Source organism: Canis lupus, chromosome 24 (assembly GCF_003254725.2).
Source record: "Canis lupus dingo isolate Sandy chromosome 24, ASM325472v2, whole genome shotgun sequence".
In the NCBI taxonomy this organism is placed as follows: Eukaryota; Metazoa; Chordata; class Mammalia; order Carnivora; family Canidae; genus Canis; species Canis lupus.
Genome location: NC_064266.1, coordinates 14,173,394 through 14,190,110, shown reverse-complemented (window position 1 = coordinate 14,190,110; position 16,717 = coordinate 14,173,394). Strand labels below are relative to the sequence as shown.

General features: G+C 37.3%; 1 long non-coding RNA gene across 2 annotated transcripts in view; it reads right to left on the bottom strand.

Annotated features, from left to right (window-relative positions):
- LOC112673610 (uncharacterized) overlaps window positions 1-16,717 on the bottom strand; it is a 65,211-nt gene that overhangs the window by 24,597 nt on the left and 23,897 nt on the right. For both annotated transcript variants that reach the window (XR_003144932.3, XR_003144931.3), the window contains exon 2: window positions 11,750-11,942. This is a non-coding gene — a long non-coding RNA (uncharacterized LOC112673610). The remainder of the gene's footprint in view (window positions 1-11,749; window positions 11,943-16,717) is intronic.

Below are 16,717 nucleotides of genomic sequence, written 5' to 3'. Positions count from 1 at the left end.
GTTATCAAGAGCCTTAAACACTAGGGGAAGAAAAAATCTAGTGTCATGAGCATACATATCTTTCCGGCTTTCTGGAAATGCCTGTCTAATCTCCCATAGGCAAAGCCTGGGAGGAAAATGAGCAACAGGGATTTCTAAATTTGTTTAGTAGGAGTAACACTTCCAATTAATTTATTCATTTATATTCCCCTATGGCTTTTAATTTAATTTAATTTATTTTTGTCATGTGGATTAATACATGAATTCCATTGCCAGATTTTGTGATTAGAATAGCAAATAAAACAAAAGCTCTTTTGAATAGTGTATTGGAAAAAATTTCAGTTTTCCTTTCTATATGCCTCCTGTACTTTAACACGGCTGACACTTCACTTCTGACAGTTCTGGTCAACAAATGCATGGAGGTCTTTCCGCATACCAAGCAATTCTCCACAACATCAGCTAGGTGTCCTACAATTTAACTCCATTATGATACTATCTACCTGGACATAAGGGCTCGGTCCCCAAGACTGCTCCCACCATACTGCGGATGCCAATCATAAGTAGTAGGTTCCCAAGGTTACCCACAACTTTCATCTGATTTTGCTACAAATAGGAGTTTCCCAAGACCCCCTCATCAGGTTTGATTAATTTGCTAGACTGGCTCACAGAACTCAGGGAAACACTAATGTTTATGAGCTTATTAAAGGATATGATAAAGGATACAAATGAATATCCAGATGAAGAGATACATAAAGCAAGATCTGGGAGGATCCCAAGCATGGGAGCTTCTGTCCCTGTGGAGTTGGGATGTGTTACCCTACCAGTACATAATGTGTTCACCAACCTGGAAGCTCTCCAAACACCATACTATTGGAATTTCAAGGAAGCATCCTCATATAGGCATGATCAATTATTAATTCTATGTCCAGCCCTTCTCTCTTCTCAAGAGAATGAGAGGTAGGGATGAAAATTTCAAGCTTCTAAGCATGGCATTTCCTTTCTGGTGACCAGCCCTCATCCAGGACCATCCAGAAGCCCACCCAGAGGTGCTTCATTAAAACAAAAGGCATTCCTATCATCTAGGAACTTACGAGGATTTTAGGAGCCCTGTGTTAGGAACCAGGCTCAAAGGCCAAATATTAGAACAAAATATGCTCTTAGTGCTCCTACCACTTAGGAATTTACAAGGTTTTAGGAGCTCTGTGTGTCAGAAACTGAGGGCAGAGACCAATATAAATATTACATATAGAGTAGTATATATGGTTATTACTATTATTATTATTATTATAAAGCACATATCAATCCAATCCCAGCTCCTTCCCAGTGTATCCGGACATCTCTTTTGCTATGTGTATATATGAGTGTATGTGTGTATGGGTGTGTGTGTATGCATTCATGCACTTACAAAAGTATAGGTAACAAGTGTAGTTTAACATATTTTCATATAGTTATTGGCCATTTGCATTTCGTCTTTTCTAAATTCCCTAAGAGAAATATATAATTGGAAATATGTGGGGACCTTCGGTATAAGAATGATTTCATATGGTTGTATTACTGTTGTATGGGACACATAGAAATGTTTTAGAGATCTTTCCTTGTTAGAACATACAGAACAACTAATTTCTTTTTAACTATCGTATTTAGTTCTTTCATAGGAGAGATTTAACCAGTTTTATTTAACCATTCCTTAAATGTACCTCTCTGCACAACTGTCATGTTTTTTCAACAAAACCGGAAGCAGAATTATTTGGTTAAAGGGGGCACAAATTTTAATTTTTAGGAAACCCTGCCAAGTTCTCCTCCAAATGGCTGTACTACATTATTCTCACCAGTCATGCATGAAAGTTAATGTGTCTCCCACCCTTGCCAACACTTCGGGTGAACAAACATTTCAATTTTTGCCAAGTCGATACAAATCATTGCATCAAATTTGTTTGAATTTTCAGTGCCCTGGGTAATGAGTACAACTGAACATATCTTCTATATAGTTATTGGTCAGTTCCACTTCCTGCCTTGGAATTCTATGTTTATGAAAGAAGAAATGCAGTGGTTTTGTTGAAGGTTATTATAGTGTTTATCTTTTAGCTATAGGTTATAAAAGTATTTTCTTGATGAATTAAAAAAGTTATTTACATGTCCTGGATATCTATTGAATTTGTGTTATGATTTTCTCTATTTTATTATTTGTCTTTTAACTTTAATAATGATATATTCTATAATTATTTTAATAGTTAATTTTAAAACTGAAGATTAAAATTTATTGAATTTTTTCTCACTAACATTTTAAGGACTTTCCCAAAGTCACAGACATATTCCTTCATTTTTTTCAGATTTTGTTGATATTATTTAGATTTTAATCCATCTGGAATCAATTTTTTTGAGTTGTGAGTGGGAAGTTGGAAAATCTGTAAATCTGTTGTCCCAGTATCATTTGATGAATATTTAATTACCTCACTGATAGGAGATACCACCTAATTTATATATGGAATTCTCATAGATATGTTGTGCTTTCATTTCTTTAGTTTGTCACTCTTAAATGTAAAAATTATGCCACTTATGGGGCACCTGGCTGGTCAGTCAGAAAACCATGGGACTCATGATCTTGGGGTTGTGAGTTAAGCCCCATGTTGTCTGTAGAGATTATTAAAAAAAATAAACCTAAAAAATAAAAATAATGTCACTTATAAATATCAGGAATTTATATTTGGCAACAGTGAATTATGATCTTCATTTATCTAACAACGTTTATTGAGGACCTATAATGTGCCAGTCCCATTATTCTAGGCTCTGGGAGAAAGCATTGAACCAAACAGGAAGTCCCTGCACTCATGGCTATTAAGTTCTGTACTGAGCATGGGAGTGGGGTGTGCACTGGAGAACACTGTATGACAAATAGGTATGATACAGCTGATCTGTAAGATGTCAAGCTTAAAAATATTTGATCTTCTCTAATGTAGTGTTAAGGAGTGTAGATCCACATTAGCTATACCAAAGACTGCATAAGGTATTTTTGTTTTGTTTTGTATGTTTATTTTAACTGACCTATTTTTTTTTAAGATTTTATTTATTTATTCATGAGAGATACACAGAGAGAGAAAGAGTCACAGGCAGAGACAGGCAGAGGGAGAAGCAGGCTCCATACAGGGAGCCCAATGTGGGACTCGATCCTGGGGCTCCAGGATCACGCCATGGGCTGAAAGCAGGTGCTAAACCACTGAGCCACCCAGGCTGCCCTAACTGACCTATTTCTAAACTTCGCATCAAAGACCATCAATACGTGAAACTCTAAAACTACAGAAAAAATATAGAAGTTTTTTCCCCTTAAAAAAATTTCAAGCATATGTAGGGAAATGAGACATAAACATCAAAAAGATATGTTATAAATTGACAAAGAGCAATAATAAATGAGAGGCTTTGGGATGGTACACCATTAAGTTTTAAATTAATAGGATAAGCTACAAAAACCATGGCAGTTTGAGGGTTGGTGACATAGAAAGATTCATAGTGAGACTCTGAATGTAGCTAAGAGGGTGCAAATAAGTAGACACAGAGGGAAGGGCTTTCTTGATCAGGGGGGTTTCTCATTTCCTTAGGTCAATTTTACTGAAATGGAACAAAGGAGCATATGTCATTGCAGAATAGGCTGAAAAAGCACATAGAGAGAGCTCTGAGAGGACTAAAAGGTTTTGATTGTGTATATGGGGTCTCCCAATCGGATGTCAGGCACCACCAGTGTGGGGTGACCACATCTTGTGGAGGGTGGTGGTCCGGGAGGTGAAAGGATTCATCCAAGACAGAACAGAGAAGATAGAAGTTTATTGAATACACTGCAATGGAGCAGTGGGCAGGACAGCAAAGCACACACTGTCTGCTGGGTCACCTAATGGGCCTGTTGTACTCAACCAGGGGAAAGGGGGCACTCTGGGCCCTTCTACCTCACTCAGGTTTCCATTGTTCCAGTTAATTACCTGAAAGTGGCCTCAGCAATCTATGTATCGAGAGAAAGCAAAAAGAAACTTGTAAGCAAAAGAAGGATATGGTCAATGTGTGGTTTCAAAAAACTGATGCTCCTGAAAACTGTGATGGCAGGACTGCCCTAGACAAAAACCCGTCTTCCTTCCCTCATTGTTCCCTTGTGGGGTTTCATCTTCTCCCCAACGTACTCAGGGTCACTGTGCAGACCTTTTCTCCTGTGGTAGTCCCTTTTGTGTTCTGGATACTTCTGAAATACTAAATATTCTTCTCTACCCTTCAATCCCCAAAGAAAAATTAAATAGCCTTTACTACATGTGTATTGAATCTAAAGATGATTTATATTCCTGGATTATCACAGCTGCTCTGGTACATAACTTTCCTGTGAAATACATTTGCATTTCACATAATTTGCTGGAGGGGATCAGGAGATGGAATGCCCTTTACTAGAAAGTATATAAAAATATAAGATTCTGGGGCAACATAGGAAAAGCTATGCTTTGTCTCAGGAGAGTTTCAGGTTCATGTTCTAGGCTCTGAAATGCCTCCCAGTGGTCCTCTTTCATTATGGGTTTCCATGCCTTATGTAATTACCCTATTCTTGAATGTAGGCTGGACTTAATGACTTGCTTCCAGAAAATAGGATATGTCAAAGGTGATAGGATATCACTTCCAAGATATGTTAGAGAAGACTGGCTTTCATTTTGCTTGTTCTGACTCTCTCCTGCTCACTAATGCAAGCCAAGGCCATGTTCTAAACTGCCCTAGAGAGATGCCATGTGACAACTCAAGGAGAACTCAGCTCAGCTACTGAATTCTGGCATTCAGTTCCTGTGAGGAACCGAATCCTGCCAAGAATCATATGGGCAAACTCTCCCCCAGTGGAGTCTTGAGTTGACTCCAGCCTAACACCATTGCAGCAGCTCTGGGAGAAATCTTGAGACAGAAGACCCCAGCTAAATCACACCCAGTTTTCTGATCTACAGAATCTGATGGGGGAACAGGGCGAGCTGAGGACAAAGCACAAGCCTGGGGCAGCACATTGACAAGTCCTTGAAACAGGCAGAGGGACATTCCTCTACAGACTCAACTGCCTTGATGTTTATATTTTGCTAAGGGCAAAAAGCAATCTTAGCCCGACCTCCAGGATCCTGTAAGTCTACGTTAACATATAAAAATTCCTTTAGAAATTTCCTTTATCTCTAAACACCCAAGATACATGTTGGCAATCATGCCCCAAGCACATGGCCCACAGATATACATTGGAAGGATCTCATGACTAAGGTTTTATTAGACAGTAATAAGTGACCTTTTCCCAACAACAGCTAGCCCCCTCAAGGTCCTGGAAACCCTGGTTCCAAAATTTCTTAGAGAGTATGCTACCCCCAAACCCCTCCCAACTCCCAGGTATACAATCAGCCCACCCCTCACAGGCCCTGGGCAGTCACTCTTCCTGCCCACGGGTCCTGTCTCCATGCTTCAATAAAACCACCATTTTGCACTAAAGATGTCTCAAGAATTCTTTCTTGGTCGTCGGCTCCAGACTTCACCCCACCAAACCTCACCTATATTCCAAAACTTCATCAGAATCTGTGAGGTAATCACGTTGGTTGTTTTAAGCCACTAAATTTTGGGTAATTTGTTACATCGCATAAATAACTAATATAGGCCACCTTGCAACAGAACGTGCTGTGGGTATTATAAGGAATCACAGAATCTTAGAATTGGGAGAGATTTGACAATCAACTAGGACCATGTCCCATTAGATGTTTGAGACTTTCATGGTATTCCTGCTAGTGATAGCTAAGTCACACTTGAACTCCTCCCATATTCTCAACATTTTAATGCAGCTAATTTTCAGTTGGGTTTGGAAATTCCTCCTGTAATAGTCACTAGATAATGATGAATTTTCATGTTTCTGTGACCAGCTATCATTTATATTGATTTCTCATTTGGGATAAGGAAAATTATGTTACTGGTTAAGACTGTTTAAAAAAGAAAAAGCATATTATCTCTTGAAAGATCTCGGATTTGGTCTGAGGTATCTTTCTGTAGTCAAGTTCCACATATAAAACCTATCATTTCAGAAAATTTAAATGGAACATGGGCACACGGTCGTGCTCAGAAACTGTAACAAAGAGTGAAAAATAAATTATCACCAGAGTTGTATTAAATACCCAACGACTATTTTTTGAAGATAAAACACATGACAAATTGTATAGACACGTCAGTGATTTGGCTTCTTTAGGAAGGAAGTCCATACAATGATAATCCAACTCATAAAATACTTTATGAATGTCTCTTCATTAATAACAAGCCTGGCACAGCTGCATTGCATCTTGAGCCTCCCAGCATTTCCCAAAGACATCACTAACAAATTGAAGTCATACACCCCAAAGTGGTGAAGCAATGCATTCAATGGCAGCTGTGAAAGACTTTAAAGATAATTTAGCAGGCGATGGGAAAAAAAAAGAAAAGAAAGCTGCATTCCTGCATGATTTATGCAACTGAAGCTATTGAGAGCCCGCTCTTCTCCCCCGGGGACTCACCCCTGCACTGTGAAGGCTGCTTATTGCAAACACCTGCTACTCTCTGCCCGTGAGCTTGAATTCTGGCCCATGCCCAGGGCAGACCGGAAATGCCAGAGGAAGGATAATGTTCTAGACACAAACTCCAACCAATGTTGGAACAGATGTTGAACCATAGAGACACAACCTCTCTTGACACTCTGTTGGCATAACCTTAATGCATGTTCTACGTTCCCTCTCAGAGTCTGCCAGCCAAACTTAAGCAGCAGCTGATCACATTGGTCACTTGCTTGATAATGTAACCTGTAGTGCCTGATTTCTCTTTTCTAGGTTATTTCCCTACTCCACCACTAGTGTTTCCTGAGATCTCTTCCTTTTTTAAAAAAATTCAATTAATTAACATATAGTATATTGTTAGTTTCAGAGATAGAGTTCAGTGATTGATTCATCAGTCTTATATAACACCCAGTGCTCATTCCATCATGTGCCCTCCTTAATGTCCATCACCCAGTGATCCCATCCTCCCATCCCCTTCCCCTCCAGCAACTGTCAGTTTGTTTCCTATGATTAAGAGTCTCTTTCTATGATTAAGAGTTCTCTGATTTTGTCTTGTTTTATTTTTCCCGCGCTACCCCTATGCACCTCTGTTTTGTTTCTTAAATTCCACGAGTACAATCATACGATGATTGCCTTACTCTGATTGACTTATTTTGCTTAGCATAATACCTTCTAGTTCCATCCACATCATTGCAAATGTTAAGATTTCACTTTTTTATCTTATTTATTTATTTATTTATTCATGAGAGACACACAGAGAGAGGCAGAGACATAGGCAGAGGGAGTAGCAGGTTTCTCAAGGGGATCCTGATGTGGGACTTGATCCCAGGATCCTGGGACCATGCCCTGAGCGGAAGGCAGATGCTCAACCACTGAGCCACCCAGGCATCCCAGATTTCATTTTTTTTGATGGCTGAGTAATATTCCATTATGTACATATACCACATTTACCCATTCATCTGTTGATGAACATCTGGCCTCTTTCCATAAGTTTGGCTATTGTAGACATTGCTGTTATAAATATTGGGGTGAAGGTGCCCCTTTGGATCACTGCATTTATATCTTTGGGGTAAATCCTGAGATCACTTTTAACAACTATCAGTGTCTTGGGGGTTACCCAAAGTATCTGCACCCGAATCCATGTTCTCAATTCAGTTGCTAGTTGTGTTCAAATGTCTGAGAAATCCAACGTCAGACAACTTATTTGGCGGTTGCATATTTAAATCAGGTTTTATACTCTGAAAGAATCTGGGGGAGTTTTATATCCACTGAAATGCTTAACAGTAGAGCACACAAAATCCAGTAAGTTTTCTAGATTTAGGAACCAAAATCAGACCTGGGGCATCATCTTAATGTATCTTATCTACTCTTGTTACATTTTCTTTTCCCTATCTACAATTTTGAGGTTATGCCAGCAGTCCATCTACATTTATTATAACAGAGTTTTCCAACATGTTCTCCAAACTTTCATGAAATAGAAGGTAAAACATAGTATTCCTCAACCCAAGAAAAGACTATGGATTCATCGAGAAATTCATAATACAATAATAATAGTAACTTACTGAATACTTATTATGGATCAGGATATGTGCTAAGTCTTTCATATGAATTTACCTATCCTTTGTTCAAAATAACCTTGAAATTTAAGTGTTGTTTTCATTGTCCTTTTTGTTTTTTTATAACAAGTTGATTATCAACATAAAAATGCACAGTTATAATATTCTTTTTATAATTCTGAATCTAGGTATACAGCCATGAAACCATTGCCACAATCCAAAGAGTGAGATATCCATGACCCCCTGAAGTTTCTTCATGAGTTTTTATAATCCTTATCCATTCCTTACCTCTTCTCCCCTTGCCTTCCTCAGAAAACTGTCACTATAGATGAATTTGCTTTTCCTAGAATCCTACATAAATGAAATAATACATTTACTCTTTTAGTCTGGTTTCTTTCACTCATAATTATTTTGAGATACATCCATATTGTTGTGTACATCTATAATTCCCTTTTACTGTTAACTTTGTTCCATTGTATGGACATTCTACAATTTGTTTATCTATTCATATATTGAAAGACATTTGGGTTCTTTCCAGCTTTTGACCATTACAAATGTGAACATTCATGTACAATATCTTGTATGGACATATGCTTTCATTTCTCTTGGGTAAATACTTAGGAGTGCAATCCAGTCATTCCACTCCTAAGTATTTGTCCAAAAGTGTATGTCACATTTTAAGAAATAGCCATTAAAACACTTAAATTCTACCAGCAAAGTATGAGAATTCCAGTTTTCACACATCCTTATCAGCATTTGGTACAGTTAGGTTTTTATTTTTAGCAATTCTTACAAGTATGGCACTATCTCATAAGCTTTAATTTGCATTTCTCTAATGACTAATGATAGTGAGCATCTAATTCATATGCTTATTCATCCTCTGTATATCTTCTTTGGTGAAGTGTCTGTTCAAATAATTTGCCCATTTTTATTTGGTTTGGTGTTTACTTTTTATTTGAGTTTGAGAGTTATTTACTTATTCTGGATACAAATCCTTTATCAGATATACGTGATTGGGAAATATTTTCTGACAGTCTGTGGTTCATCTTTTCATTCCCTTAACACTGTTTTTTGAACAAAATAATTCTTACTTTTGACGAGGACTAATTTATCAATGTTTCTTTTATGAATCATGCTTTAGGCATCTTATGTAAAAACTCTTTGCCTAATCCAAAATCTCGGATTTTCTCCGAGAATTTATAATGCTTTAAGTTTACCATTGGTGTCTACAGTTCATTTTGTGTTAAATTACATATATAGTAAGAGAATGCATCAAAGTTTATTTTCTGCTTGCATATCTAATTGAACCAGCACCATTCATTAAAAAGACTATCCTTCCTCCATTGATTTGTGTTTGCATTTATTCCTAAAATCATTTGTCAATATATGTGTGAGGCTATTTAAGTCGAGTGATTGTGTTGTTCAAATCTTCTATGTTGCTTTTGGCTTTCTGTCTACTGCTTCTATCATTGTTTGAAAGAGATATAGAGAAAACTTTGACTGTAATTGTGGATCAGTCATTTTCTCCCTACAGTTCTATTAGTTTTTACTCATGTATATTCAAACATTTGTTACTGGGTGCATAAACAATTAAGGTTATTATGTCCTCTTGATAGATTGACTCCTTTACCATTGTAAAATGATATTTTTTCCTGTAATATTATTCACTCTAAAATCTCCTTTGTCTGATATTAATATAGATTCTCCAGTTTTCTTTTGCTTAGGATTAGCATGGCATACTCCTTGTCATCCTTCTACTTTAAACTTGTTATTTCGTATTAAATTATAGTTTGTTTCCTGTATACAACATATAGTTGAGTCTTGATTTTTTTCAATCTAAAACTCTTTGCGTTTACACTAGAGTTTTTAAATAATTTGCAATTAGTGTGGTGATTGGGATGCTTTGTCATAGGACTATCACTGTGCTATCCATTTTCCATTTGTCTCTTCTGTTCTTTGTTCTCTACTCCCCCCTTCATTTGGTGAAATTGAGCATTTATTTATTTTTTTTTACTCATTTTATCTACTTTGTTGGCTTATCCTTTATAATTTTTGGCTTTATTTGCTTAGTAATCCCTTTCTGGTTTATAGCAGGAATCTTCAAAGTGTATCATACTGCTATCAATTGTTATTATGCCACTTAGAGATTTTAAGAATTGTAAAATACTATGTTTCAATTTCTGAAATCCCAGATTTTATGATTGTTGCCATACATGTTTACTTATACATGTTATAAACTTGACATTACGTTGTAATTATTTTTGTCTAAATAGTAAATTATCTTTTTAAGAAATCTCAAAAGAAAGACAAATAAAAGATCCTTATTTATTTACACATGTAGTTACTATTTCTAGTGTTCTTTATTCCTTTGTGTAGATCTATATTTCTGTCTGGCATCATTTTTCATTTATTCAAAGGAGTTCCATTAAGATTGCATATAGTGTGAGTCTGTTGGATAGAGGTGAATTCTTTCAGCTTTTGTATATCTAAAAAATGGGGCTTCTTTATCAGTTTATGTCTTCTGTATATATAAAAGTATGTACTAATCTAGTCTATATATTTCCCAATCCACAAAAGACTGATAAAACCAGAAGTGACATCTTACAATCTTTTCTAGCACTATGATTCTATCTAATGAATTCTAGCCATTTCTCATAGATTGCAGTAGCTGGCAGGTAATACTCTGCATTTGGCAGCTGAGAAAATGATGTTTATTGCAAACCTTGAAGTGGGAAAACATACTGAAATAGTTCCCCTTCTTCCTCCATATCTGCTTCTACACTGCTAGAGAGCCTGGCCTGGCACCTGGTCTAGAGTAGGTGCCTAATAAATTGGCACCTTACGTTTCTATGAATGAAAACTTTTGGAGGATAAAAATACTATTATGGGAGGGAATAATGTGGAATTTGAGAGAAAGGAGAAGAAAGAATGAGAGAGGACTGTGTGGCATGGCACTTAGAATAATTTTCATCCCCTCAGGAAGAGGAAGATGGGTAGGAGGTGCAGAGAAACAATGAAGAACATTAGCAATCACATTTTCTTTCAGATCAAGGTCAAGTTAACAATTCACCCAGAGGCTCTAAAAATGACAAAGTGCTCATTAAGCACAGCTTACCACTATTTCAGTTGACACTTGGAACAAGGAGGGTTTTGAGGCTACTGAATCAAGAAAAGAAAGGCAAACCTGACAGTTTGAACAGTATTGGGGGATAAAGGAGAGTGGAAATATATGTTAAAGGTAAATATTTGAGGATAAATAAGTCAGGCTTGGAAGACAAATGTCTCCCCCTCTATAATGTTTCCTCATCTTTGGTCATTCCATGCTGACTCTAGTGGCTTTATTCTAATTTGCTTACTAATACTTCAAACTTAAAAACGGTATTTTGCCTATTTAATGTCATTGAAACAGAATTGACTCTATAAAAAGCTACAAATATTCAACAGACTATTCACATGCTTCATCAGACAATTTTAGACAGTGAATATAAACCTCCTATTACTTTATCCTATCAAAAGAAAAAAAAAAACACCCTACCTTCCAATCTCCCATATAATTGCCTCTCAGGAAATGATTCAGTTGAGATGTGCTCTTTTCTTTTGCAATTTACTAGTAGTTTTGTGTCCAAACTCACCATACTGAATTGACTTTTCACTCACCTCTGTAGTTCCCTGTGTTTTTTCTTCACTGTTCCGACAATAGACATATGATTTTTGCAGTTGATGGGTTGTTATCTGCAACTTTCAGGAGACACGGTTCCTTAGACATTCTTCATATTTCATCACAGGCCACAGCAGTGTACATTTAGGAATGAGCTGGAAAGAAGTGAGGATCCACTTGCGCAGGATATTTCTGTGGTTGCAAAAATTATGCTGGAGAAATTACATTTTTCCTCCTCCTTCTTATCATTTAATAGCATGCTTTGAAGTGCATAAACCTTCAGGGGAGATATGCTCTCTTTCCAATGGGGTTGCTGACCCCTTTCATCAAACCCTCCTGGACCCTTGCTCTAGATTCAGTTTTTTCCCCCATGCATGTATTTAGCTTTGAATTGGAAAATAAATGGCATCCAGGGCTGAGTGACTTAGCAAACAAATGATGCATGGAAATTGCATAGCCATCTACTCTCTTGAATTGTCTTACAAAATTGGTTTAATGAGATGGAGAGGACAATTAACTTTTCCCAATGATCATTTCTCTGATTCAACATTCAGTTGCTGAGTGTCAAAGAGAGCTCCACAAATCATTCATGGGTCAGCAATTAAATGCCGTGACCAGGGTTTTAATGATCTCACTTTCTCTTTCTAAGATGAATTTCGATGTTCATTTAATATGCCTTCTTCCATTTCAAAACATTAGGCCTGTGGGAAGTGCCTCTCCCTTGCTACAAAAACACAGGGGAAAATATCTTTTCAAAATCTGAGAGCTTTGGAGAACTTTATCTTTATCTAGACCAGGAAAACCACAGCCTAAGCATATGGTATTGAGATTAAGAGAAACTGGATCTGAATTTTGGTTTTTCCCTACCTAGCTGTGGGATATTAGGCAAATTGCCTAGTCTCTGGTCCTTTCCTGTAAAATGAGAATAGTATTAGCTATTATTTTACAAAGTTGTAACGAGGGTCAAATGGATTAACATATGTAAACTGCCTGACACTAAGTATCCATTCCTTGTTTTCATGTCAAAACACAATATTGTGAGTTTGAACCTCCTTAACTGCTAGAGGTAGAGGAATCAGGAAAGTGTCAATATTTATCTGCCAGTAATCATGGCTTGCAGTGATGTGTAGGCCAATTTAATATTATAAGTAATCATGTTCTCTCTCAGCAGATTTTTTTCCCCAAGAAACTTGCATAATTCATCTTAGTATTTCTCAACCCATCACAGTCCTAAAGGCAACTAACTGCTGTGAGACATGTAGGAAAACTTAATGGCTTATCCAGAGCCCAGCAGATACTTTGACTCTGCCAACCTTCTCTAGAGGCATGCTCTGATTTAGTTTGTGGATGCCCTGAAACAACACCTTCTCCTCCAAATCTATAATATCCAACATTTTGTTCCCTGAGTGTTCATTAGCAAAAATAATTATGCATACCATCTTTAAAATAACAGTTACAAATGGTATGGATGCACTCCTATATTAATGCAATTCACACATTTTAAAACATAGACCAAAACGAATAGAAATACAAGTTCTAGTATTTTCTTGCCGGGTTCCCAAAGATTATCTTGTACATATCATGGTGTGCCTTCCATTTGAGACTGGATATTTTTCCTGTTGAAACTTGCGTGATGGTAGGGAATGAAGGAGGCAGAGCAGCTCATGCTAGAGACTAGCGTTGCTTTGTTTTGGCCATATTTGTGGTGTGACAGATTCTCCTGATCTCATTTTACAGGCAGTTGAGTCAGGTTCCTTTACTTTGCCAACAAGGACTGGAGGAAACTGGACTCCTGGCTGAGTGCCAGCCAAGGCTTTTGCTAGCTTAATGCTTTCATAACCAAACATTACATTATGTCCTTTGAGACTTACAAAATTGGCTTGAATCCCCACCCTGAGCCCAGCGCAAATTTTCTTGCCCTAAGATTTCCATAAGTTCCAGGGATGGCATACATTTCACAGCTACCTTTCCCCTCTACTTCCTTATTCTTGAAACATTCTCTATCTTGTTTATTCTGGCCATCCTGCAAGAGGTTCTCTCTTCTCTATTTGTGCCTGCCCAAGGGAAGGGCATGAAGCTCTAGCGTGGTGTCAATAATTAAAACAGCTAAGGAGAGGTGTTACATCACAGCATAGAAGAGCAGATATTTACAATTAAATATTACTACCCTGACATTCTTACATTCTCCAGTCCTCATCTGTCTCTGTGCTGAATTTCCTTTTAGATGTCCCTGAGCTTCCATGTTAGTGATATGGCAATCTCTCTCAAGATTCTGTACCCATCACCCACTATCTTTGGCAATTTTTTCAAAGAAGTGAATTCCAGCACAAGGGGGGGCCAACAACAGGCCGATGTGACAGTACTTCATACAACAGTTGCTGATTCTTGGACCACCACCTTGATCATTGATGTGTCACAAGCAATTTCGAAGTGTGATGCAAGTAATTTTTTTACTCTCATGCTGTAAGTAATTTTTATTACTCATGGAAAAGAGGTTTAAGGTTACTCCCATGATAATCATTCTTACTTCTTTGAGTTATCATATAAATCCTAGAGCTGGAGAGGAAAGGGTAGAGTTGCAACAAGTGTGCTGGGAACTATGCCTAAAATTGGTACATCCAGGAGAGTGAGTCCCATACATGAACATCAACCATTATTAAGACTTCATCAGGGAAATCTCATGTCTCACTTATGAAGAACGAATCAATCTCCAATGTGGGGTCCATTCCATACCTGAAGGAATGAGCAAGATGAGTCAGTGGGACAAAAAAAATATTGCAACTTATGTTGATGTTTATTTCAATCTCATGCTTTTAAATTTATCTCTTGAGTGTGCGTAAATGTGCTCCTACAGAATTTTAGAGCATAGCCATAAGTTCTTTGACACTTGTCTCATAAAGAGGTAGGTCCTTGTCTTCTTCATTTCAACCTAAATTTACTTGCATCAATAGAGTGTGGCAGAAGGAAAACTATGTGACTTCCCAAGTTGTCACAAAAGGCCATTCAGCTCTCAACTTGTTTGCTGAAACAGTTGCCCTTGGAACCTTGACCCACTATATAAGAAGTCCAATACCTGGAGTCCACCATGTTGTGAGGGACCCCAACCTACAAGACACCATGATCTTTCAAAAGTCCTAGTTGAGCGCAGCCTTGTCACCAGAAAGGGTGATTAAAAGAAGCCTTCAGATGATTTCAGACATCAGCATATGTTCACACTGCAGATGCTTCTATGCTGTTCATATCTTGTTTATACCATGTTAGTGGACACATTTTCAAGCCTATTTTTTTCCTCATCTGTAGAATACCTAAATACCTAAGTCTGTAAATACCACACAAGAAAATATGCACAAATTCCTTCACAGTGAGACACTTGGCAAGTTAGAATTTTCAAAAGATCTTCTCTATTCCTGGTCTTATGAACTTGATAATATTTTGAGCTATTCTCTGTGAAATGATCTTCTACAATTAGCTGTGACAAGTACAATATGTGATAGAGTACTATGTGTATCTTTTATTTTTATTTTTTAAAAGATTTTATTTATTTATTCGTGAGCGACACACAGAGAGAGGCAGAGACATAGGCAGAGGGAGAAGCAGGCTCCTCGTGGGGAGCTTGATATGGGACTTAATCCCAGGACCCTGGGATCATGCCTTGAGCCAAAGGCAGATGCTCAACCACTGAGCCACCCAGGTGCCTCTATGTGTATCTTTTAAACCTGTGTAGTTTTAGTTGCAACCTCATAGACTAATTACAGTATATAAAACATATTAGCTTAGGGGTACCTGGGTGGCTCAGTGGTTGAGCATCTGCCTTTGGCTTGGGTCATGATCCCGGGGTCCTGGGATCAAGTCCTACATCAAACTCCTCATGAGGACCCTGCTTCTCCCTCTGCCTATGTCTCTGTGTCTCTCATGAATAAATAAATATAATCTTAAAAAAATAGAATATATGAGCTCAAGTACCCAGTTATGTCTGTCCTGCTTGGCTTCTGTATTCTAGGCAGCAACTTAACTCTGGGGAAAAGACATGCCTTTTTGATAGACTGCTTTTTCAATAATTCAAATGCTTCCATTCCATTATAACAGGTGACATTTCTGGTGCTCATCAGCTGCTGTCACAGTCATGCTTTAGATATCACAGTATCACCCATGAATGGTTTTTTGGATTTCTTTGTAAGAGATTCTATTTCTTTTTTTTTTTTTAAAGTTTCACTGAAAATGAGAATGAGACAGCCACCATTTAAAATTTGTGTTAAGGAGCACCTGGGTGGTTCAGTGGTTGAGCATCTGCCTTTGGCTCAGGTCATGATACTGGGGTCCTGGGATAGAGTCCCACATTGGGCTCCCCGGGGGGAGCCTACTCCCTCTTCCTATGTCTCTGCCTCTCTCTGTGTGTCTCTCATGAATAAATATATCAATATTAAAAAAAATAAAATTTGTGTTAATTTCTTATAAAAGTAATATATACATATAAAAACACAAGTTCAAATAAAATAAAACAATACAGATGAAAAGCAATTGCCTCCTTCCTTCTGACTCCCCAGTTCTCAAGGAGAATCTTATTTTTACCAATTTTAACTCTTCTACTAGTTACTTCTGTAATTCTAAGTAATATGTTAATTCTTCTGTTTCTCTTTGTAAACTTTAAACTATGGCATTGATTCAGAAAAGTTAATCAAACATCAATGAAAACAAATTTTTTAAAAAAGGAAAGTAATTTATCTTATTTCTACCCCTACCCCATTTATTTCTTTCCCTTTTCAAGTTCTGTTACTTTTGCTTTAATTTTTAGTTAGTTCCCTGGTTATCTTTGTAATTTCAAATAATACACTTATTCCTAATTCTTATTATTTTCTTGCTCAATTTCCTCACTGTTTTTTGAATTTTCTCTGTATTTAGCTGAGATACATCCTCAAGTAGGATTTTTGGAAAATCTATTTGAATCATTTCATGTCAGAAAACATCTT